Source organism: Rhinoraja longicauda, chromosome 27 (genome assembly GCF_053455715.1).
Source record: "Rhinoraja longicauda isolate Sanriku21f chromosome 27, sRhiLon1.1, whole genome shotgun sequence".
In the NCBI taxonomy this organism is placed as follows: Eukaryota; Metazoa; Chordata; class Chondrichthyes; order Rajiformes; family Arhynchobatidae; genus Rhinoraja; species Rhinoraja longicauda.
The window spans coordinates 8800582-8812281 of record NC_135979.1 but is presented as its reverse complement, the minus strand read 5'-3'; the positions used below and the strand labels follow the sequence as shown (position 1 = coordinate 8812281).

Below are 11700 nucleotides of genomic sequence, written 5' to 3'. Positions count from 1 at the left end.
CCCACCCCAAGGTTCCACCATGGACTTGTTTTTGCAACAGGGCGGGACCACGTGATCCGGGGAGAGAGAGGGCGGGACCACAGTCCCTGCCCCCGAGTGCGCTTATTGGTGGGGTGACGTCATTCCCGAGTGTGTGATTGGTCGGGCCCGGCGCTTTGACGGGCGGGCTGACAGATGGGGGCGGGGGGCTGGCGGGTGATTGACAGGTGAGGGGCGGGGGGGGGGCTGGCGGGTGATTGACAGGTCGCGTCCGGGACTCGGCTCCAGGCGGGGAGCCTCAACAGCGGCAGCTCAGCTCAGCTCAGCTCAGCTGTGGATCTGTCTGTACCACAGCACCGTGCCAGGCGCGCCCTGGCCGCTCCAAACACCACACACACCCATTAAATGCAACAGTTAAGAACAAATCTTTGCAATTTCAAAGACCTGTTCAAAAGTTTAAAGCTGGTGTCGCCCATTTGGAAGTGAATTTGTTTTGTTTTGTGTTTCGTTTGTGGGAGGATATTACTAACTGTTGCATAATTGCATCCGACATCAGCATGATGAGATAGACACAGGAGAAAAAAAAGCTGGTGCATTAAACATTGACTGGTTTCTTTCGGGAAAATGTTTCAGGTGGATGCATTTGGAATAATATTTCATTTGGCTGCAACTCTCTCTGCCTCTGCGAAGTGGAACCGGCTTGTAAGCAACTGGTGGGTGTCTGAGCGATGCCTCCGAATTGCAGGCGACTAACTGCTCGTCGGAAGGGAGCCAGGGATTGTGAAAGGACTGTGTCCTTCGGCGAAATTGTGAGTACTTGGGTGGATGTATCTCAGACTCAGCGCCGGGCTGTCATTCCCCTTGCCTTGTATCCATCTCCACTCCCCAGAATTATTTACAGCTGAGTTTCCAGCTGCTTCGCTGGGGAGAGTTTAAAGGGAATGAAAAGTCTTGTGCGTTTTGATTTTTCGTTTTTCTTGGAATAATGATTGCATGGGTGGATGGGGCTGGGCGCTCCTTGAAACGCCAGATTAACCGCTGAAGATCCAACAGGGGCAGAATTAAAAGGTGAGAGAAGATCTTGCACTTCTTTGCTTTCGCGTGTGTTCCCCTCGACTTTTTCTGCAGCTAAAGATTGCCTGGCTTGTGTGAAGGGGAGGGAGTCAGGAAATGTGGCATCCGAGATGGTACTTTTTTTGGTAGGAAAAATGAGGAACTTAGTACTTTTTGGAAAGTGTGAGTCTACAGAGAGATCTTGGAGCGGAAGAGTCAACTGTTACTGACTCATAAGTCGAGACCCCCTGGTTTATTCCAGTCTGTGAGTGTTATTCATGTTCTCACTGTGGTTATGTGGTTTCCTCCTACACCCCAAAGACATGCGGGTTGGAAGGTTAATTGTCGAAAGTATATTTTACTCCAGTGTGGGTAAGTGGCAAGTCTAGTATGAATAAATATTGTTCTATCTCTCTCCATATCACCGTCTATAATCTCTCGTTTTCCTTTCCTCTAACTCTCAGTCTAAAGAAAGGTCTCGACCTGAAACGTTACAGATTCTTTTTCTCCAGAAATGCTGTCTGGCCTGCTGAGTTACTCCAGCTTTTTGGGTGTGTCCAGTTTCTTCTCATATACACATAGTATTGTGAGGCACAACTTTGAGGGTATGAGAGAAGGTCTCGCTCAATACAATACAATAAAATATATCTTTATTGTCAATGTACAACGAGATTGGGAATGCGCCTCCCATACAATACAAGTTGACTGGAGCAGGTTATTTGAGGGGAAAGCAACATCAGCCAAGTGGGATGTTTTTTAAAGTGTTTGCTGATGAAAGCTCAGGATACGTACGTCCCCGTTAGAGTGAAGGGGAAAGCAGACAAACGTAAGGAAGCTTGGCTGACGAGGGAAATTGAGGCGGTGGTCAAAAACCAGAAGGATGCATGGGACAGGTATAGGCAGCTGGGATCAAGTGCATCCTTGGAGGAGTTTTGGGAACTAAGGAGTAAACTGAAAAAGGAGATCAGAAGGGCAAAAAGGGGTCAGGAGATAGCTCTGGCGGGTAACATTAAGACAATCCCAAAAGATTTTATAAATACATGAGGGGGGAAAAGGGTAACTGGAGAGAGAATGGGACCTCTCAGGAATCAAAGCGGTCACCTCTGTGTAGAGCCACAGGAGATGGGCAAGGTCCTCAATGAGTATTTCTCCTCTGTATTGAATCTTGATGCCATGGAGGGAGGATGAATGTGAGGATGAGAATTTTCAAACTGAGGCATTGATCGATTTTGCAGGCTTGAACGCGTGGTAGAACAGTGGGTTCTGCAGTGGGAGAGCTGGCGAGCGGTGGTCTTCCAGAAAGCCGAGTTATTCTGGGTTGAATTCCCTTGATTGTCTATACTCCATGAAAGTAGTTTCCCTTTTAAGAAGTGGGAGGATGGCTAATGAAGTTTGGATTTGCCTCTTTTCCTGCTGCTTCAATTGGAATTTAGTGACATTACTTTTAAGATACTTAAGTTTAATCCCAGAGAGTTGAAGCGCCTACTCTTTGAGTCTGGTAAAGTTGAGGAATGTTGTTCCAGGTGTCGCTGTTCCAGGTGTCAACTTCTCTACATCGGCGAGACCAAGCGCAGGCTTGGCGATCGTTTCGCCGAACACCTCAGCTTAGTCCGTCTTAACCTACCTGATCTCCCGTGGCTCAGCACTTCAACTCCCCCTCCCATTCCCAATTTGACCTTTCTGTCCTGGGCCTCCTCCATTGTCAGAGTGAAGCCCAGCACAAATTGGAGGAACAGCACCTCATATTTCGCTTGGGTAGTTTACAGCCCAGCGGTATTAACATTGACTTCTCTAACTTCAGATAGTCCCTGTTTTCCCTCTCTATCCCCTCCCCAGTTCTCCCACTGGTCTTCCTGTCTCTGACCACATTCTATCTTTGTCCCGCCCCCTCCCCTGACATCGGCCTGAAGAAGAGTCTCGACCCGAAATGTCACCCATTCCTTCTCTCCCGAGATGCTGCCTGACCCGCTGAGTTACTCCAGCATTTTGTGTCTACCCTGTAAAGTTGAGGAATGGTGATTTCCCCTCATTTGCACTTGGCCCTTGGAAGAACTACCCATATAAGACACTTTCCTGAGATTTCTCTTTAAATTTTAAAACTGTTTCTGTTTGAACATTTATTTTAAATTTCCTCTTAAATCTGTTCTCATCGGATTTTCAGGCTACGCATCCTAAATCATTGCACCTCTTTGCATTTTCATAAATCAAACAAAATTTCCCCATCTTCCTTTTTTTTAGTCAATAAACTGATTGCAATTTGATGCTGTTTCTTCTTCTCTTCTCTCAAATTTTCAACATCTCCAATAAATGTCCTGTCAGCGTATTCAATTCCCAAGATAACAGTTCCACTTCTCCATTTCTTCACACTATTGCAGTGGTATAAAACGTTGGTGCGGTCACATTTGAGGTATTGTGTGCCAGTTCTGATTGCTCTGTTGCAGGAAGACTGGAGGCTTTGGGGAGGGTGAAGAGGTTTACCAGAATGCTGGCTAGATTAGAGAGTATTAGCTGTGAAAGGAGGCTCGAAATACTTGGATTGTTTTGTCTGGAGCGTTGGAGTTTGAGTGGGAGACCTGGTAGAAGTTGATAAAATTATCAGAGACACAGATAAAGGTCATATCGCAGACAGAGCCATTGTCTTTTTCCCAGGATGGAGATTTCAAATACTACACCACAAAACTACAAGATGAGAGGGAGAAAGTTTAAAGAAGAGAGAAGTGTCATGGAAAGTGCTTGGAACACATTGCTGGGGGGAGTGGAAGCAGTTACAATCAATGCATTTAAGAGGAATTTGGGCATATAAACATGTTGGGAATGGAGGATAGACACAAAATGCTGGAGTAACTCAGTGGGGCAGGCAGTGATGGAAGATATGGATCACGAGCAGCCAGAAAGGATTAGTTTAATTTAGCATTATTTTCAGCACATTGTGGACCAAAGGGCCTGTTCGTGTGCCCTGCTGCTCTGTATTCGAAGTGAAGTCGTTCATCCCAGGCTTTGATGTATCAGTCATATTAGACATTTAATGGAGAGTTAATTGAATATGTGTGGTGGTTTATGGACATGGCAACTGGTGACTTTGCATCTGCTGACCACACAGTGATAAGGAATCGATTAGGAAATCTAAGGGGTTGTTATCTTTTGTTCCAAGGGGAACTGAAGGGAAAAGTAGTGAAACCAGGACTGGAGTGCTGAGTAAAGTGTAAGTCTCCTTATTTAAGCAAAGGATATTAACAGTTTGGAAACAGTTTAAAGATGTTTTACAAGGTTTGATGCCTGGAATGGCTGGATGTCTTGTGTATAAATTGGCACATGGTAGGCTTTTATTTTGAGACCATTCTTCAGATTGGTCCCTTTCCCTTAACTCTCAGTCTGAAGAAGGGTCTCGACCCTAAATGTCACCCATTCCTTTTCTCCAGAGATGCTGTCTGACCCGCTGTGTTACTCCAGCTTTTTGTGCCTATCTTCGGTTTAAACCAGCATCTGAATCTGCATGACCATGTGCTTTTATTTGTTGAGTTTAGGAATGAAACATATAAGGTCCCTGGGTCTTAACAGGATGGATGCAGAAAGGATGTATTACCGAGGACAATGTAGAATTGGGGTTGATTTTTTTTTTAAAAATGAGGGCATGCATATAAAACTGAAGCAAACATTTTTCTCTGAAGATCTTGATTCTGAGCAACCTTTCCTCAAAGGGTGATGGTAGCAGAGTTTTAAAAATCTTTTTAGGACAGAATTAGATGGCTGCTTGATTAATAATGGAATCGATCAACTATGACGTTGGCGTCATAGGGTCGTGCAGTACAGAAATGGGCACTTTGGCACAATTTATTCATGCCAGGCGAGACTTTTTGTTGCGTGGTAACAAATCAGCGGAAAGACTATTCGTGACTACAATCAAATCGTCCACAGTTTACAGATGCATGTTAAAGGGAATAATGTTTGGTGCCATATATAAAGTCGAGTAGTCTTCTATTAACATATTTGTCCAAATGTCTTGTAAATGTTGTAATAGTACTCTTTCAACCACTTTCTCTGGCAGCTTATTCCATACAGCCCCCACCCGCTCTGTGGAAAACGTTAATCCTCTGGTTCCTTTTTAAATCTTTCCCTTCTCACCGTAAATATATGCCCCCTCGTTCTCGATTCCCAACCTCTGGAAACAAACTGTTTGCAATCACCTTATCTATGCCCATTATGATTTTAGACACCTCTGTGAGATCACCCCTCAGTTTCCTACGCTCCAAGCAATATAGTCCCAACCTGCACAATCTATCTCTGTAACTCAATCCCTCGAGTCCTGGCAATATTCTCATAAATCTTTTCTGCACTCTTTCCAGTTTAGTGGCATCTTCTATATACTAAAACTCTTGTTTGTTTGTTTGTTCCTGAACATCCAAAACGGTAGACGATAGCGCGACAATTTTAGGCCCACCTTACTCACCATCGTCCCTTTGGTGTTATTGGAAGAAGTTTCATTGAAATCGGTGTTATATTTTTAAAGTTATTCACATTTTAAAGCTTAAATCTATCTAGGAGGGGGGAGGAGGGAGGGTAAGAGGGCTTTAGGGGGATGGAGTGGGGGGAGGAGAGGGGGAGGAGAGGGTGCTGCACCAATGCAGGAGAGGTTTGGGCCCAATGGGTCCACTTGGTCTAGTCTCTCCTAAAGCAGGGCGACCAAAACCGAACACACTACTCCAAGTGTGGCCTCAGCAATGTCTTTTACAGCTGCGACATACAACATCTTTTCAAATGGTCTCGCAGGGTGTGAGTGATCCACTCCTCATTTGTCTGTTCATATATATATTCATAGAATAATACAGAACGTAATCCAATACAACAAGCAATTCCAGTGTGTTTATGCTGTGTGTAATTTGCTGACATCATCAATGTGACCTTTCTTGTCCTTATCTCACTTTTCCTTAAATACATACAATATAAATGTTGCTGGGTTACCTGTATCAGTGCTTGGGAGGAGACACGGGGAACTACAGATGCTGATTAAGAAAAAAGACACAAAGTGCTGGAGTAACTCAGCGGGTCAGGTAGCATCGCCGGGGAACATGGATTGGTGATGTTTTGGGTCGGGGACCCAGCTTCGGACAGACATTGTGATCAGATCAACCATGTAATGAGATTTGGAGGGGTAGGTGGGTCAGTCTCGTATCTTCTTGGAGTGCTACATGATGCTTACACTGCATGACGATGATGATCGTTCCTGGTTGTTTGATGTTACTCTTGAAGTCCAGCCAGACATTATCAGCAGTCACATGTGTGTGGATTGTGCTGGCTTTGGGCACTGCAAGGGAACTGGACAGCGTTTATTTGTAGAGGGTTCACGACTGGGAACTCTGAGCACAATCTGATCTGCCTGGGGCAGGTCGACACAGATTGCTGGAGTAACTCAGCGGGTTAGGCAGCATCTCCGGAGAGAAGGAATGGGTGATGTTTTGGATTGAGATCCTTCTTCAGACCGAAGGTCCTAATCCTTAATCTTCAGACCTTCAGTCTGAAGAAGGGTCTCGACCTGAAACGTCACCCATTCCATCTCTCCGGAGATGCTGCCTGTCCCGCTGAGTTACTCTGGCAGTTTGTGTCTTATCTTCGGTTTAAACAAGCATTTGCTTCCTGGTGCAGGACTTGACCCTTGTTGGGTGAAACCTGATTGAAGCAGAAAGACACTGGCTCTCTCTCTGAGGAACAAGGCTCCAGTGCCTTCCCTCCTCCCCTCACCACTTCCCCTCCCCAAACCCCACAGAACAGACCCAGCTGGCTGCTGGCCAGCATAGACTCAGACCACTCACACCACCCCCCACCCCCCCCCCCCCCCAAAAATGTGCAACACCTATTCATCCACCTCCAAGATCTCTGATGTTTGCAGTGGGAGCCCAGCGACCTGAATAACTGTTGGATCTCCACTGCAGATCTTTTTATCTGCCCTGCGTCAAGAAGTAATAATAAATAGTACAGATTGGGTAAACCCAGTCAGCAACCCATAAACTTGCTGATGTAAACACGGCTAATCTCAAAACAACGACACTTTCACTCAAAGCTGGGATAGATTTCTAAAGCAAAGTCGGCTGTGCAGGAGAATTCGGCATACGGTTTCAAGAGCAATACAGAAGGATCGTTCCATTTATTAGGGACCCAGGTTAAAGACCCTGACTCCAAGGTGCAAATGAACGGCAACTCTTTTTAGTGGCGATGGGGTTAGTAACTAGAGGACAAAGAATGAAGGCAACTGGCAAAAGAACGAGAGGCAAAATTTAATGCGGGCGGCGATTTTGATTTTGACTGCAGCGCCAAGCAAGTTTGTGGGCACAGATGCGCTTGTGGCAGGCAATCAGAGATGCTGGGTAGTACAAATTGAAGTGAAAAAAGAGGGGTAAAATTGACTGATTGCTCCTGGAAGGAGCTGCCACTGAGACAATGGATCAGGTGGCCTTGGTGGTGAACTCTGTAACAGTGGGTTTATTCACAAAATGCTGGAGTAACTCAGCAGGTCAGGCAGCATGTAACAGTGGGTGGTGGATTGAGGTGGGCATGCTATAGGGGAATGTTGGTAGTGCAGTTACAGTGTGATGTGAGGTTTTTTGTTACAAACACAGACAGGATTCCATCAGAGGTCTCGCATTCCTTTTAATAAACGCGGGAAGAGTGAGGATATGGGGCCTTCGGTTGGAGACAGTCATTTTCATGACCGCCTATATACCAAGTACTTATGTGCTGTAAACACAGTCTTGTGACCATGGTAACAAAGATCTTTTTTTTTTCCATGATTGGTTCTGTATTTGAATGCCCTTTAATAGACCAAAACACAATGCAAGCACACAACCAGAGAATGTGGAAAAAATACACAGAAGCATAAAAGACTTTGCATCTATATTGTGCTCACATTCAATGAATAACTTGCCAACACTGATTACGTGAAGGGATTAAGTAAAAACTGAAAATGATGGTACCGGCCAGGGAGCATTGATGAAAGAGAAACAAGAGTCAATGTTTCAGGTCTTCCACAGATACTGTTTGCAGCTTTGTTTTCAGATTTCCAGCAGGGATAGTTTTTTAATTTCCAAATACTTTCTGGGGTTGATGTAACTGATGTTGAATTTTAGAAAATGGTGGACTTTCATTTGTACTCAGCTACCTCTCTTCCCTGCACACCATGAACTAATTTGCTGGTTTGACAGAAAGCAGGTCATTGTGCCAAGCTGTGCTTCAAGTGTTGATTTGCTCTATGAGTTGATTTCAGGACTGGTTCAAACTCTCTTTTCTCGAGAAAGGGAAATGGGCTGTGGTTCCTTATCTGCCTATTTTTGCTGTGCACCATTAGGCTTATTTATTTTTTATTGATTCAACGGATATGGGGTTTGCAGGCTGAGCCGGTATTTAGTTGCCCATCCCTCGTTGCTGTTAGTCAGAGCGTGAAAACAGGCCCTTAGTCCTAACGTCCTAGAGTTAGTTAGAGCTCTAGGGGCTAGTGGAATCAAGGGATATGGGGAGAAGGCAGGCACGGGTTATTGATTGTGGATGATCAGCCATGATCACAATGAATGGCGGTGCTGGCTCGAAGGGCCGAATGGCCTCCACCTGCACCTATTTTCTATGTTTCTCTGTCCACGCCGACCAAGATGCCCCATTTACCTGCCTGCGTTTGGCCCATATCTGTCGAAAATAAATACCTGTCGAAATCTATATACTAAAACTCTCGTTTGCTATCTTGTTTGTGACTGAACTTCAGCCAAAACGGTACACGATAGCGCGACAATTTTAGGCCCACCTTACTCACCATCATCACTTTAGTGATAATGCAAGTAGTTTTATTGAAATCGGTGTTATATTTTTTAAGTTATTCACATTTTAAAGTTTAAATCTATCTCCGAGGGAGGGTGGTGGGAGGGAGGGGTGGAGGGAGGGAGGGGTGGAGGGAGGGAGGGGGAGGTGGGAGGATAAGGGGGGTTGAGAGGGATGGAGTGAGGGGAGGGGGGAGGGGGAGGATAAGGGGGGAGGGGGAGGATAAGGGGGGAGGGGGAGGAGGAGGGAGGAGGGAGGGGGGAGGAGAGGGTCCTGCACCAATGCAGGAGAGGTTTGGGCCCAACGGGTCCACTTGGTCTAGTATCTTTTAAATGTTGCTATAGTATCTGCCTCAAATACCTATCTCCTCTGGCAGCTCCTTCCAGATACACACCACCCTGTGGAAAAATCTATCCCTCCAGTTCCTATTAATTCTTCCCCCTCTCACCTTAAACCTATATCCTCTGGTTCCTGATTCCCCTGCTCTGGGTAAAAGACTGTGCATTCATTTTATCACCCTGTTCCTGTAGCAGGGTGACCAAAACTGAACACAATATTCCAAATGCAGCCTCGCCAACGTGTTGTGCAACTGTAACACACCGTCCCAATCTCCAACAAAACCTCCCTCCGTTCACTGACCTTTGAAGGCCAATATACCAAAGGCATTGTTTGACCATCCTATCTACTTTCATGGGATTATGTACCCGTTCCTAGTCCCCCCTGCTCTACAACATTCCCCACGGCTCTACCATTCACTGTGAAGGCCCTGCCATGGTTTGACTTCTCAAAATGCAACACTTTGCACTTATCTGCATTAAACTCCATTAGCCACTCCTCAGTCCTGCTGTAATTTATGGTAACAACCTTCACTATTCACCCAGTTTAATGCAGTGTCATCTGCAAACTTGCTAACCATGTAGTTTACATTCTCACCAAGATTGTTGATGTAAACCACAAACAGCAATGGGCCCAGCAGTCACATCACTAGTCACGGGCCTCCTGTCTTAATTAAAACAATCATCCATCAACGCCCACTGTTTCATTCCGTGAAGCCAATGCTCTGTCTTTTCTTGTGGTGCAATGTGATGTTGAGTAAGGAAAGGGTTGGTTTGAGTGCTCAATTAGCTCGTCAATTGGAGATGAGTAAAGTAGATGAAGTAAAACTGCCTGAACCTGGAAGCACACTTTAGTACCAGTCCAGACGTCGGTGGCAGAGGGTATGGCAAAGAAAATTACCACCGAATAACTTTCTGATATTTTCATCTTCAATGGAATGTATCATCATTTTTCAAGGACCAATGTATGCATTAGTTTAGTTTAGAGATACAGGGCGGAAATAGGCTCTTCGGCCCATCGAGTCCACACCAACCAACGATCCCTGCACCATAACACATTTGGGACAATTTACAATAATACCAAGCCAATTAGCCTACAAACCTGTATTTCTTTGGAGTGTGGGAGGAAACCGCAGATCTCTGAGAAAACCCACGCAGGTCACGGGGAGAACGTACAAACTCCGTACAAACAGAACCCGTCGTCGGGATCGAACCCGGGTCTCTGGCGCTGTAAGGCGGCAACACTACCGCCCAGTGTGTGAATGATTGAGAGGAGGAGAATCATTTGATAAATTGACGATGAACTGCAGCAAACCTCAACCTTGGTAAAAGCACAGTTCCCCTGATTCATCCAGTGAACACTAACCTCCCTGATTAGATGTGTGTGTCCCTGTGATTCTCCAGTATCAGTTATCGGGCTTGATAAACATTGAATAAGTTGTGTGTTGTAAGGGTGGAGTTCTGTTTCTACAAATTTTGTTTTCTTAGCTGTCAAGCATCATGATCAAAGGACTGAACTGAATTTCATAGAAATGCAAGAATTGATAACGACCTAAAGATCCAAATGCCCTTTAACAATGAAGGGCAGCAAGTAGTGGGGAGGTGTTTGGGAGACACCAGCTGGAGGGTTTAGAATAACTCCTTCTCTTCTCTTCTGCTGATGCGTTGAATTTTGTTCGAGCTGTCTATTCGGGATCACTCTTGTACCCCTCATTCACAGAGCAGAGCATCTAAAGTTATAGTCATCCTTCGCACAGCACCGAAGCAGTGCTGGACTGTCAGAGGTGCTATCGTTTGGAAAAAGCCATTATTCCAAGGCCTCAAATGGACGCAAAGGATCCAGCGGTAGCTTTCTTTAGAGAAGAACAGGCGCGTTTGTGCAATATTCAATGTTTCTAAAGTAGCTGACCAGTTCTTTATCATGATAGACACAAAAAGCTGGAGTAGCTCAGCGGGACAGGCAGCATCTCTGTGAAGTTACTCCATCGTTTTGTGTCTACCTTCGGTTTAAACCAACATCTGCAGTCCTTCCAACACAGTTCTTTCTCATACTCTGCACGTGTGAAAAATGCATGCTCTTTAGGGCGATTGGTAGATGTATTTATGTGTAGAAATAAGAGTGCATACTGATAGGCTTGCATTGTCAGTCTTCAACAAACATGTTATCTGTCACACTGGAATGACAAAGTTGCCTGCTAGTTTGTAATGTTTTGAATATTATTTGCCTTTCCTTGATCTCAGAAGACACCTATTCTGAAATAAACACATTTATTTGACTTCATTGACTAAATATTGCGCTTTCCTGAATTGCAGGGCATTTTTAGTGGCCATGTTTCTCGTTTTTCAAGTCAAATACTGATTGTCGGTGATTATAAAGGCCAGATGTGTAGGAAAAAAACCCACAGATGCTGGTATAAATTGAAGGTAGACAGAAAATGCTGGAGTAACTCAGCGGGCCAGGCAGCATCTCTGGAGAGATGAATTGGTGATATTTGGGGTCGAGGCCCTTCTTCAGACTGATGAAGGCCAGAGGTTG

At 45.2% G+C, this 11700-nt stretch overlaps 1 protein-coding gene across 2 annotated transcripts in view; it reads left to right on the top strand.

Annotated features, from left to right (window-relative positions):
- Positions 1 to 281: 281 nt before the first annotated feature.
- paqr7b (progestin and adipoQ receptor family member VII, b) overlaps positions 282 to 11700 on the top strand; it is a 19556-nt gene continuing 8137 nt past the window's right edge. The window contains exon 1 of one of the 2 annotated variants that reach the window (XM_078422946.1): positions 282 to 788. The gene's annotated coding sequence lies outside the window, so the exon portion shown is untranslated. Of the gene's footprint in view, positions 789 to 818; positions 1048 to 11700 lie in introns of those variants that run through there. The other variant, XM_078422947.1, reaches the window with a different exon arrangement.